Here is a 12,690-nt window from a genome sequence, read left to right on the forward strand (position 1 = left end):
CTCCCTCCGCCTCCCTTCACCCATCCCAGTCCCCTCTCCCTCCGCCCCCCTTCACCCATCCCAGTCCCCTCCCCCTCCGCCTCCCTTCACCCATCCCAGTCCCCTTTCCCTCCGCCTCCCTTCACCCATCCCAGTCCCCTCTCCCTCCGCCTCCCATCACCCTTCTCAGTCTCCCCTCGCTATCTCTTCCCCCTCCCTATCCCCTTGTCGCTTCACCTACCCCTTCCATTTTCTTCCTCTTTCCCCTTGGAGCGTCCCTCACCCCTTCCTCCCCTCCTGTCACGCCTCATTTCCCCTCTTCTGTGTCCTCACCCGTGCTTACTTCCCCCTAATTCCACTCACCCACCCTCACATCCCCAACCTAACCCTTCCCCTCACCCCCACTCTCTTCATTCTATAGCCCCTGCCTACTTCCTCCCTTCTTTTCTCCCCTCACCCTCCACTCACTTCCCCATCCCTCCTCCCTCTCCTCCCCTCTTCCTTCTCCCTCCACCCTCTCCCCATCCCCCTACCCTTCCCTTAAGAGGAGGAAGGATTGGAAAAGATAAGGGAGGGGATGAAAGGGACGTAAGTGATAAGAGGAGGAAAATGAGAGAGAGAGAGAGAGAGAGAGAGAGAGAGAGAGAGATCTAATACCCCGTTTTTCCGCCCATTGCCCCCTAAAAGACAGGATAAGAGGGGAGGGTGTGTGTGTGAGTGGTAGGTGAAGGGGCAGATGGGGTGTGAGGGAGGGTGGCTGCGATTATATCACAGGGGAGAGTGGAGGGGGAACGGTGTGTGTGTGTGTGTGTGTGTGTGTGTGTGTGTGAACTCAAGGGTGTCTGTTCGTGTGCGCCGCTCGTGCCCGTGTGTGTGTGTGTGTGTGTGTGTGTGTGTGTAAATGAGAAATCAAACTCCTCACTTGCTTTTTAAACTGGAAAGCTGTACACCCAGACACAGGACTGACACAGGATAAGGAACACATGCAGGACACAGAATACGGAACGCAGGGCACAGACAGGACACAGGACACAAATACACGCAGGACACATTATACAGACAGGACACAAGTACACACAGGGCACATTATACAGACAGGACACAAATACACGCAGGACACATTATACAGACAGGACACAAATATACGCAGGACACATCATACAGACGGACACAAATACACACAGGACACAAAATATACACACAGGGCACATTATACAGACAGGACACATTATACAGACAGGACACAAATACACGCAGGACACATTATACAGACAGGACACATTATACAGACAGGACACAAATACACACAGGACACATTATACAAGAATTATACAGGACACATTATACACACAGGACACATTATACACACAGGACACAAAATATACACACAGGACACAAATACACACAGGACACAAGTACACGCAGGACACATAATACAGGATACTGGATGTGACGGCAGGAAGGATACGAAGGAAGGAAGGATGTGACAGTAGGACTTGTGGGAAGGAAGGATGTGATGGAATTAAGGAAGATGGGAAGGAAGAAGGACGTGACGGTAAGATGGATGCGAAGGAAGGAAGTGCAGGAAGGAAGGAGGATGCGACGACAGGAAGGATGGGAAGGAAAGGAAGGATGTGACGGCAGGAAGGATGGAAAGGAAGGAAGTGTGTGCAAGGAGGAAGGAAAGAAGGATGTAAATGAAGGAAGATGTGAAGGAGGGAATGATGGAAAGGAAGGAAGTGTGTGAAAGGAGGTAGGAAAGAAGGATGTGAATGAAGGAAAATGTGAAGGAAGGAAGGAAGGGTGTGCAAGTTGGTGTTCACTCAGCCCTATGCTTTATTCTCACCCTGCATGACGGATGTATCAGACAGCTTACTCCTCCCTCTCTCGTCTCTCCCTCTGTTCCCTCCCTCTCTCGTCTCTCCCTCTGTTCCCTCCCTCTCTCGTCTCTCCCTCTGTTCCATCCCTCTCTCGTGTCTCCCTCTGTTCCCTCCCTCTCTCGTCTCTCCCTCTGTTCCCTCCCTCTCTCGTGTCTCCCTCAATTCCCTCCCTCTGTTCCCTCCCTCTCTCGTGTCTCCCTCAATTCCCTCCCTCTGTTCCCTCCCTCTCTCGTGTCTCCCTCAATTCCCTCCCTCTCTCGTGTCTCCCTCTGTTCCCTCCCTCTCTCGTGTCTCCCTCAATTCCCTCCCTCTCTCGTGTCTCCCTCTGTTCCCTCCCTCTCTCGTGTCTCCCTCAATTCCCTCCCTCTCTCGTGTCTTCCTCTGTTCCCTCCCTCTCTCGTGTCTCCCTCAGTTCCCTCCCTCTCTCGTCTCTCCCTCTGTTCCCTCCCTCTCTCGTCTCTCCCTCTGTTCCCTCCCTCTCTCGTCTCTCCTTCTGTTCCCTCCCTATCTCGTCTCTCCCTCTATTCCCTCCACGTTTCCTACTCACCCTTCCCCTCTTCTTTTCCCTCTTCCCTTCACTTCCCGCCCTTCCTCCTCTTTCCTCACCCTCTCCTTCTCTTCCTTTACCCTCTCCTATTCCCTACCTCCTCCTTGCTTTCCTCCCCTTCTTCTCTTCCCTGTCCCTTGTCTCTCCCTATTTCCCTCTCCCCGTCTCCCTTCATTCCCCCCCTCTCTTCCCTTCCACTTTTCTCACCCCCCTCTTATTCCTTTTTCTCCCATCCCTCTTCCCCCCCTCCTCCTTCCCTCTTCCCTCTTCCCTCTTTTCTCCTCCTCATCGTCCCTCCCCACCTCAGTCCTCTTCTTTCTTCCATTTTTTCCAGCTCTTCCCTCTGTAATAAGCCGCCTGTTCCCGGAACTATCCCTTATTCCGTTCCTTCCCAGACCCGGAACTATCCCTTATTTCGTACCCTCTCAAACCCGGAACTATCCTATATTCCGTTCCTTCCCAAACCCGGAACTATCCCTTATTTCGTACCCTCTCAAACCCGGAACTCTCCTATATTCCGTTCCTTCCCTAACCCGGAACTATCCCTTATTTCGTTCCTTCCCTCATCCTCATCCTTTCCTCATTTATTTACGTTTTTTTCACCTGACGGAACTGGGCCACTGCCATAGCGTCAATACTAAGTCGTCTATCTATCTGTCTATTGTCAGACGCCTTAATCTCATAAGGTGTGGCCACAAGGCACAAACAAATCGCCTCCATGTTGCCTTGTCCCCCGCCATTTCACTGCCCTGCTAAGTCGTGATTGCCTGAAATGAGAGAAGCCTTAGTTATGACCTAGGAATGAGTCTCCTTGGTTTCTATTGACCCTCCAGTCCGACTACACTTAGCCAGGGAGTGAATTGAAAGGGATTTTTTTTTTAAGTTACCATAAAATCCAGGTGTCATTCCCGCGCACTTCTCAAACTGTCCTCAGCTCCTTCCATCCGATGCTGTATTTTTCTTTGTCCTCAAGTCCTCTCCAGACGATTTTATTTGACTTAGGAGGGGTTTGTGGAAGTGAAAGGGTAGATGAAGGCGATAACCCCTGCTGTTCGAAAGGTCTATATTAATCAGAATAAATTTGTCTGGGGATAGCAAGAAAAAGCAATGATATATGCTGTTGTTGGAAGGAGTCAGTTAAGGTCCCTTTCCTACCTCCTTCCTTCTCTTCACTTTTTTTTTTTTTTTTGGTCTCCTTCCCTTCCCTCTCCCCACCCTCTCACTCCCTCCTTTCCCTCCCCCCTCCCTTTATCCATCCCTCCCTCCCTTCCATCCTCCCTCCTCTTGCCCTTCATTCCCCTTTCCACTTTAGTCCGCAACTTCTCTCCGTCCTGTCAGCCGTCGCTTCCCATTTGCTCTAGGGTTGATGTGAATGTGTGTGTGTGTGTGTGTGTGTGTGTGTGTGTGTGTGTGTGTGTGTGCGCGCGCGTGTGTGTGTGTGGTGTGGGGGGCGTGCAGTCCTTGACCTCAGGTGAAGCATACACCGTGCAGGATCCTGATGGTGGTCACGCAGGCACTTCGCTCCACACACTCTCTCACGCCCCTCCATCCGCCCCTCATACACACTACACCACTCTACACACCTCTCACACCCCACGGTCCACCCTTTCTACACACCACACCACTACACCACCCCATACAATCCACCCACCCTCTCGCACCCCTCGGTCTGCCTCTTCTAATCACTACACAACTCTCGGGTATTTCCTGTACATTTGGTGCACTCTTCACTCCGTTCCTGTGTCTTCCACACTGTCTCACGCTCTCTCTTTTATTCCTAAACACACACACACACACACACACACACACACACACACACACACACACACACACACACACACACACACACACACACACACATGTCAATCAGGCATCACCTTCCACACCCTCTTTCATGTCCCTCACTCCTCTCCATCTACCCCCTTAAAACTGAAATGGGGACTTGGATTGTAAATTGGATGGTTGCGTTTCGTATTCGAGGAGAGAACTGGGACAGCAAAAATAAAATGTTTGCCATAATCATTCTCGTACAGCCAGTAGCCATTAATCTCAGCCTTCCTTTTGGTGATGGTAGTTGTGGTGGTGATGGTGGTAGTGGGATGGTAGTAGTGGTGGTGATGGTGGTAGTGGGATGGTGGTAGTGGTGATGGTAGGGAGGGATATTCATTCATGTTTACGTGGATGCTGTTGATTAACCTGTACATTACGATTTTTTTTTAATTTCTTCATTTTATGCACACTACCAGACGATTACATTTCAACTGAAGAAGGACCTCTGGCTGTGAAGGGGGTAATGAAAACTCTGTGTAGCCTAACCCAGTTCAAAATTTTATCATAATCTAAATAAAATTGTCTGAAATGATATACGGAATTCGTGGTCAGGGTTAATAGGTTACAGGGTGGAAGAGAGCTTGCATAGACGGTGAAGTGATATGGAGAGAATTCACAGAGAAATGTATTAGTGAAAGAGGTATGGATGAGTGAGCATGAAGGCTGGAAAATGAGCGTGAGCAGTAGTGGTGGTGGTAGTAGTAATCGTAGTAGTAGTAATAGTAGTAGTGGTGGTAGTAGTGGTGGTGGTGCAGTAGTTGGATATGGTAAATGAGTATGTAAGTACGAAGGGTGATCAGAAAGTAATGACAGTTCATGCTATAACATGAAAACCTTGAATGATGGGAGGTAGGGGAGCAAGGAGAGTGCAGAGTTGCCTGTCCTTACGAGTTTGAACTTGTCGCCGTATGCCTGACTTTTCTTGTTTTATTGTTGTGAGTGAATGCTTCACTCTTGTTTTTGCTCTCTGGCCAGAAACATGGATTACTCGAAAGAAGGCTGCAGGTTCTACATTTTTACGAGGTGGAAACTGGGAAAGAAAGCAACACAGATTCGAGAGGAATTATTACAAGTTTATCCAGACACTACTCCTTCCCTGGAAACTGTTTCCCGCTGGATTCGTGCTTTCACAGCAGGAAAAACTGAATTGAAAGATGAACAACGCTCTGGACGCCCCCGGACATCCATGACCGAAGCAACAACTGTCCGTGCACGGTCCATCATTGACGAGGATCCAACTGTAACTCTTAGGTTCTTAGCCTTGGAGCTTGATATCAGTTATGGGAGTGCATATGACATCGTGCATGAACAATTACACCTGAGGAAGAAGTGTTGTCGATGGATACCCCATTTGTTGACTGATGAGCAAAAGGCTAAACGGGTGAGGATTTGTCATGTCTGGCTTGCTGAATTTGAACCAAATGGTCCAAAACGGTTCTCAGATGTTGCTACTGGAGATGAGTGTTGGATTTCATTCTTCACAACCCGTGACAAGCAGTCAAACATGGTGTGGTTGGGCAATGAAGACCCTCGACCTCAGATTTTGAAGGAAGGATTTCGCAGCCGGAAGCGCCTTTTCACCATCTTTTTCAATTCTCAAGGACCAATATGCGTGGATGTGATGCCTGAAAAGTCCACTATCACAGCCCAATACTACACAGACCAGGTCCTTCCACAAGTCTTGGAACACAAGGCCAACACCGCACCAACCCGCCGTCGGTCTCGCCTTTTGCTGCACCACGACAATGCTGCACCCCACAAAGCCCGCCTCACTATGCAGTACCTGGAACAACAAGGTATAACTCTGCTCCCCCACCCACCCTACTCCCCTGACCTGGCTCCCTGTGACTTTTGGTTGTTTCCAAAAATTAAATCTGCCATCGCTGGGAAGCAATTTCATCACATCCAAGACTTGGCACGGACCGTCAATTCAGAACTCCGAAGGATACCGTCTTCAGAGTACCACACTTGCTTCATGAAGTGGAGAAAGAGAATGGAACGCTGCATAGAGGTTGGAGGGGAGTACTTTAAAGGAATGTGAGTCATAGTTTGATAGTTCTTCATGCTAATAAAAGTTTATGGACTCACTGTCATTTTTTTCTAATCACCCCTCGTAGTAGTAGTAGTGGTAGTAGTAGCTATCGTTGTTATTGCTGTTGTTGTAACCCAGGATTTCTGAATGAGTGTAGGCCATTTTACTGAGGATGACCCTTTCGCAGCCACTCAATAGGCATGATGGCAACTCAAGTCAGCCTGAGTATGGGAAGAGCTGGGGGAGAGGGGGGGAAGGACCACCAGGTATATTTATAAAGGAGCCTAACCAGTGTTTACCAGAGACCAGGGGGCTTGACAGTTAATAATTTTGAGGTCTTTTTATGTTTCGTATTTTGTCATGACTCAAATTTGTGAAGTGTTTAGTGGGTGTGAGTGAAAATTAATGTATATACGGCCCTGAAAAAGTTATCTGCAATCACGTATCCCTTTGTTTTTCGTTTTTTCTCCAAATTTTGACTCTTATTCAGAATTCTTTAGTACTTGTATGAATGAAGAAAAAATATATACAGTCAGCCTTATACACTGATCGCTTTGTTTTCCGTATTTTCTCGCATTAATGTTAACTTCGATTATGAAATGACTGGTATAATTATTGTACCTGAATCTAGCCCGGATTTTCGTCCTCTTGCAGCTTATTTCACATAGCTCAGTTTCAGAAAAAGATAGTGCTGCATCTTAACATCTTTTCCACGCCTCTTCTTCGTGACTAGCATCATCATCGTGTTAATCTGACCCAGCATTCAAGATGGAGAAATGGCAATGTTGGGCCAAGTTAGAGAGAGAGAGAGGAAAATATAGGTACTGTATATAGGTGAGGACACTTGTATACATGAACAATCTTATGCACAAATTGAGCTTAAGATAGTTAATAAATTCGCCCCTAAAAGAGTTGCCAGTTAGTCGGAAACAAGAGGTGAAAAAATGCAGTGTTTTGGAATGTCGATGAAATAAGGCTTCCATTATACATGATCTTCCTTCTAACTTTACATCATTCATTATTCACTCCAGGATTACACCATCGTTAGGGAATTGGTGCCATGAAGGAGGGTTAATGGGGGATAATGGGGGTCATGGAAATGGGAAAGAAAAAATGGTAGCCGGGAACTGAGGCGAAAGGGAGGAGGTGCGCTAACCGCGAAGTTCCGGCCAGAGGAAGAGTTGGCTTAATCAATTCTGTAGGGAGGAGGAGGAGGAGGATAAAGGGAGCAAGGAAGGGGAAAGCGGAGGAGGAGAAAGGAAGAGGAAGAAAAAGGTGAGGAGGAAAGGGAAAGACGAAAGAGAGGAGGAAAGGGGAGGAGGAGGAGGGAGTGGGCAGAAGAAGGGGAAGGAAGTGAAAGAGGAGGATGAGAAGAGAGGAGGGGAAAGGGAAGAGGAAAGAGAGGAAGGAAGGGGAACTAGGGGAAAATAAACACGGCGCCTCTCAGTACGTCCCTTGGTTCTTTCTTCCTTGCATAAAAAAAAAAAAGTGCATTTCAGGGCAGATGACCAGACCACTTCTCTTAGTGGCATTAGATAGAAAAACACGGGGTCGAACCTACGCAAGGTCGTCACACTGATTCGGGCATTCCAACCTCCACACCACCTGGCAGTAAAGGTAATAAAAGTATTAAAGGAGAGGAAGGTGCGCCAGGTAGGTTCGATATTACACCCTTTATTGACGTAGGGTCCCGAGGCTAGTCCACTATATTTATTCCCTTCAGCTTTAGTACGTCCCCCAATTTTTTCAATTCTTGATGCCACTGTAGTTCGTTCGCCTTGACTTGGCTTATATTTTCGTCCTTTTGCACCTTATTTCCCGTACCACAGTGACAATAGGACAATACTAAGGCTCTGCATCTTCGCATCTTCTGTATAGCACTTCTCCGTGACAGGCACCATATTCAAGCGTTAAATCTATTGCTGCGACACAGCTTTCAAGATAGAAAGATGGCATATTTAGACCAAGTTAAAGTGGAAAGAGTTGAAAAAACGCAGGTTTAGGGGAGACCCAGTGGCATATCCAATGAAATGGGCCACACACTCATTCACTCACCATTCAAGCCCCTGGAATCCTGACTCCACTTCCAGGGATCAACATCTACACTTTTTTTTTTTTTTTTGGTGGTGGTGGTGGTGGTGGTGGTCGTGGTGAGGACTGAGGATAAATGGTCTTCATGTTATCCATCAGGTAAAGCAGTAATAAGTTCCATGTTATTATATTGACACAGCCCCGTCTAACTACTCAGTTTTACCCTCCTCCTCCCCTTTCTTTGTTCTTCATAGTAGCAGTTCATGTGCATAAATATAGTCCCATCTTTTTAGTTTGACATAAATTTGCCGTCTCTCCATCTTGAATGCTGAGGTGTAACAATAGGTTGACACTAGAATATAATGCTAGTCACGAAGGAATGGATATAAAGCCGTAGCATTTGTTTTTCCTGCCATTGTGCCACGTGAAACAGCCGCAAAGGACGCAGATCTGGGTCATGTTAAGGTAAAGGGAATATAGTCAGCTGGGGATCCGTCTTCCTCAGTCTGTTTTTCCATCTGACTATGACCTCCAGCTCTTTCACCGTAGTGTTGTCCAGGCTTCTTGAAATGAGTGGCTCTTTTGTTCAACGTTCTTTGGAAGGAAAACTTACAAACTCACAGCTTTTGTTGTGTTTTATGTTATTTTTTTCTCGCTCGTAAAACACCTGTGTTTACCTTGTCTGCGTTTCTTCCCAGTTTTATCAAGCTTGTTTCTCGTTGGAAGCCCCAGCACTGCGATTCACGTCTTGGGGCAGCGATAGTCCAAAATCCCAGCTTAGAGTGCAGGGTAGTGGGCCTCATGTGGGTCTGGGCTTTCTGTCAGTTTGGCTTGGGTGGAATTGGTGGGTTTAACACCGGATGTATCGATGGTAGTAATTGTGTCTTGGAAAATTTGATGCTTCCAGGCGGGTTGGCTCTTTTGTTTACGACATGGGCTGGTCCTTGGCCCATCCCACCCCACACTACCCCTTCCCTCCTTTCCCTACCCTTCACTCCATTCCCTACCCTTCCCTCCATTCCCTACCCTTCACTCCTTTCCCTACCCTTCCCTTCATTCCCTACCCTTCCCTCCTTTCCCTACCCTTCCCTTCATTCCCTACCCTTCACTCCATTCCCTACCCTTCCCTTTATTCCCTACCCTTCACTCCATGCCTTACCTTGTCTTCCATTCACAACCCTTCCCTCCATTCCCAACCCTTCCCTCCATTCCCTACCCATCCCTCCATTCCCTACCCTTCCCTCCATTCCCTACCCTTCCCTAAATTTCCTACCCTTCCCTCCATTCCCTATCCTTCCCTCCATTCCCTGCCTTTCACTTCATTCCCTACTCTTCCCTTCATTCTCTTCTCTTCCCTCCTTTCTCAACCCTTCCCTTCCCTACCCCATCACACCTCCCCTCACCCCACCCCACCCCTCTCCATCCCATCCCACCCCACTCCTTTCTCTTCCCTGCCTCAACCCACCCCACCTCATCTCACCCCACCTACCCTTCTCCCACCTCCCTCTTTCCTCTCCCTTTGCTCCCCTCCCTCCCTCTTTCCTCCCCTTCCCCTTTCTTTCTTCTCTCTTACCTCACCTCCCTCCCTCTTTCCTCTTCTTCACTCCCTCACTCCCTCCCCTCCCTCCCTCCACTCTTTCTCCCTCTCCTCTCGTACTTCTTCCCTCCCTTCCCTACCCTATTCTGTTCTCTCCCACTCGCCTGTCTTCTTACTGTCCTTATTTCCTCCCTCTCCAACCTCGTCTCCCTCTCTTCCCCTCCCCTCCTTCCTCTCATATTCACCTCTCCTCCTTTCTACCCCTATTTCTTTTTCCCATCCCCATCCCTCCTACCGTATTCACCTCTCTTCCCTATCTCCATTCTTCCTATCTCGCCAGTAAATAATCTCTTCAATAAATAGATAAATAGATAGATAGATAGATGGATAAAATACAAAACAGTCTTGTGACACGACTTTTTGCTAGGTACGTGAACTGCTGTTTAATTCATAGTTTGATGGTGATACAACTTTACGTAAAAAAGTTGAAGGAACAAATTCAAACTGATATAATTTGTGTGTGTGTGTGTGTGTGTGTGTGTGTGTGTGTGTGTGTGTGTGTGTGTGTAAGAGAGAGAGAGAGAGAGAGAGAGACCTTAAATCTGTAGATAGTGACCATTGGTGTGTTTTTTTTAGTTAATGATAAAAGAATCGTTCAGTTTTATCAATCATATGGTCAGAGATTTTTTTTTTAATATAAACAAATCCTGTGATAAAATTTCCTTTCAAATTTACAAATCGTATAAGCGTCATTAACATTTTCATTGACCTCGACATAATCCTTTTGAATCCCACACCACATCTCCTGGGAAAGACACACACACACACACACACACACACACACACACACACACACACACACACACACACACACACACACACACACACACACACATGAATATTCAATGCACATGCGTACACTCTATAATTTCCCTTCTCTGCTCTCTTTTCGTAATTACACACTAAGGTATCTTTTTCCTGGCAGCATCCTCGGCCTTATTACATGTACTTTTACAACGGTTCTGGAGAGGGACGCCTTCACGTGGTGGCAAAGATATACCCTGACAGCTCCCCTTCACGGTCATACAAATTTCCCTCAACTCCCCTATCCCCCGAGAGACGGATGGTGGACCGCTGAAGAAGGGCAAGTCAGACCTGGAGTCCACGGCGTTAAGTGCAATGCCATGAACTAGACTGAACCACTGATACCCCCGCTGGTACTAAAAAATGTAATGTATACCCTACCCTGCACATAAATGGTAACTTTGTGAGCGTTTATACATGTTCGTGCGCCGCGTCTTTAGTTTTGATTCCTTGATTGTTAAAATTTCTTATCAACGTGCTTGCTCGAGCGGCGAAGCTTTTTTTTTTTTTTTTTTTCCCAAAGATGTAGTAGGCTTGGCGGGGGTCGTGGAGTTTATCGTATTCCGTCCAGGGAACTACTAAGAACGGAAACTCTGGGAACCGCTGGGTTGGATATAGTCTAATAAACCGCGTCAGCACGAGAAACCCTGCCTGAGTTGAAGAAAATGGTCTGGTAACAGCAACAATAAAAAAAACTGGAACGTCAGATGGATTTAATGGTTGAAATCATGCGGGGTTAGCAGAGGTAAAAAAAAAAAATGCATATTCTCCCTCGCTGATCCAAATTAAGGAACAGTTGTATCAGATCTGTGGCTGTGATGCACAATCTAATACACTGCTTTTATCAATCGTAATTTTCGATAAGCGATCACCAAACCACACGCTGCTGTAGTTCAAGTCTGGTTTACTTAATCATTCTTCGGTATCATGGTCTACATAGTGCTTCTTAACATGGCAGTTGGGGTTTATCTCACCTGAGAGTTGTGTTGGTTCATTTTATATATATATATATATATATATATCGCCTCTGAGTAGATAGTTTTCTGTCTGCCAGCACCCTAACGAGTCATGCTATTCCATTTCCCTATTTTCTCTGGTTTATTTCTTCACTCTGAAAGTGCATTAAGCAGTCAGCCAGGCCGTTATTCAGTCAGTCCACTGGGCTGTCAGTAGTTATTCCATCAGTCAGTCAGGCAGGTAATCCATTTAATAAGTCAGTCAGGCAGGCAGGTAGTTCATTAGTCAGCCAGGCATTTAATCAGACAGACCATTAGTCAGTCATTCAGTCAGGCAGACAGACAGACAGATCATTATTCAGTCAGTCAGTCAAACAGACCATTCGTCAGTCAGTCAGCCAGTCAGTGGGTGCTTTGCCAGGGTCTTGGGGATCAGGCGGCAGGGGGGGTTGAGATGGAGAAGGGGCCCGAAGGTTGTGTGATTGCTTGTCAGGAACGCCCTCATCATGATTACGTGGAGAGAGAGAGAGAGAGAGACACACACACACACACACACACACACACACACACACACACACACACACACACACACACACACACACACACACACACACACACACACACAGACACACATATACACGGGCGGGAAGGTTAAATGAATTGTGCAACTTATTTTGTTCTTTTTACCCAGAGAGAGAGAGAGAGAAAGAGAGAGAGAGAGAGAGAGATCGTGACCCACTCTCACCCCAGTTGACCCTACAGACTACAAGCCAGCCACTCCCACACGATCTCATCCTCCACTCACTTTTTTTTTTTTTTTTTTTTTTTTTTTTTTTTTGTGTTCACTTTCACTAATTTATTTTTACACTCGCAGACACTTTACTGAACTTTATTAATTTTTTCATTGACGTTATTTTGCAGCGTAGGAGGAGTGCAACGAATACTGGGCCTGAGGTAACGGGTTGGTAAGTTTTTGCCCAGATGAAACACATTATAGAGAGATAGGTAGACAGGCAGATAGATAGATAGACAGA

Source organism: Coenobita brevimanus, chromosome 79, assembly GCF_032717465.1.
Source record: "Coenobita brevimanus isolate Jiangsu-jjx chromosome 79, ASM3271746v2, whole genome shotgun sequence".
NCBI classification, from domain to species: Eukaryota; Metazoa; Arthropoda; class Malacostraca; order Decapoda; family Coenobitidae; genus Coenobita; species Coenobita brevimanus.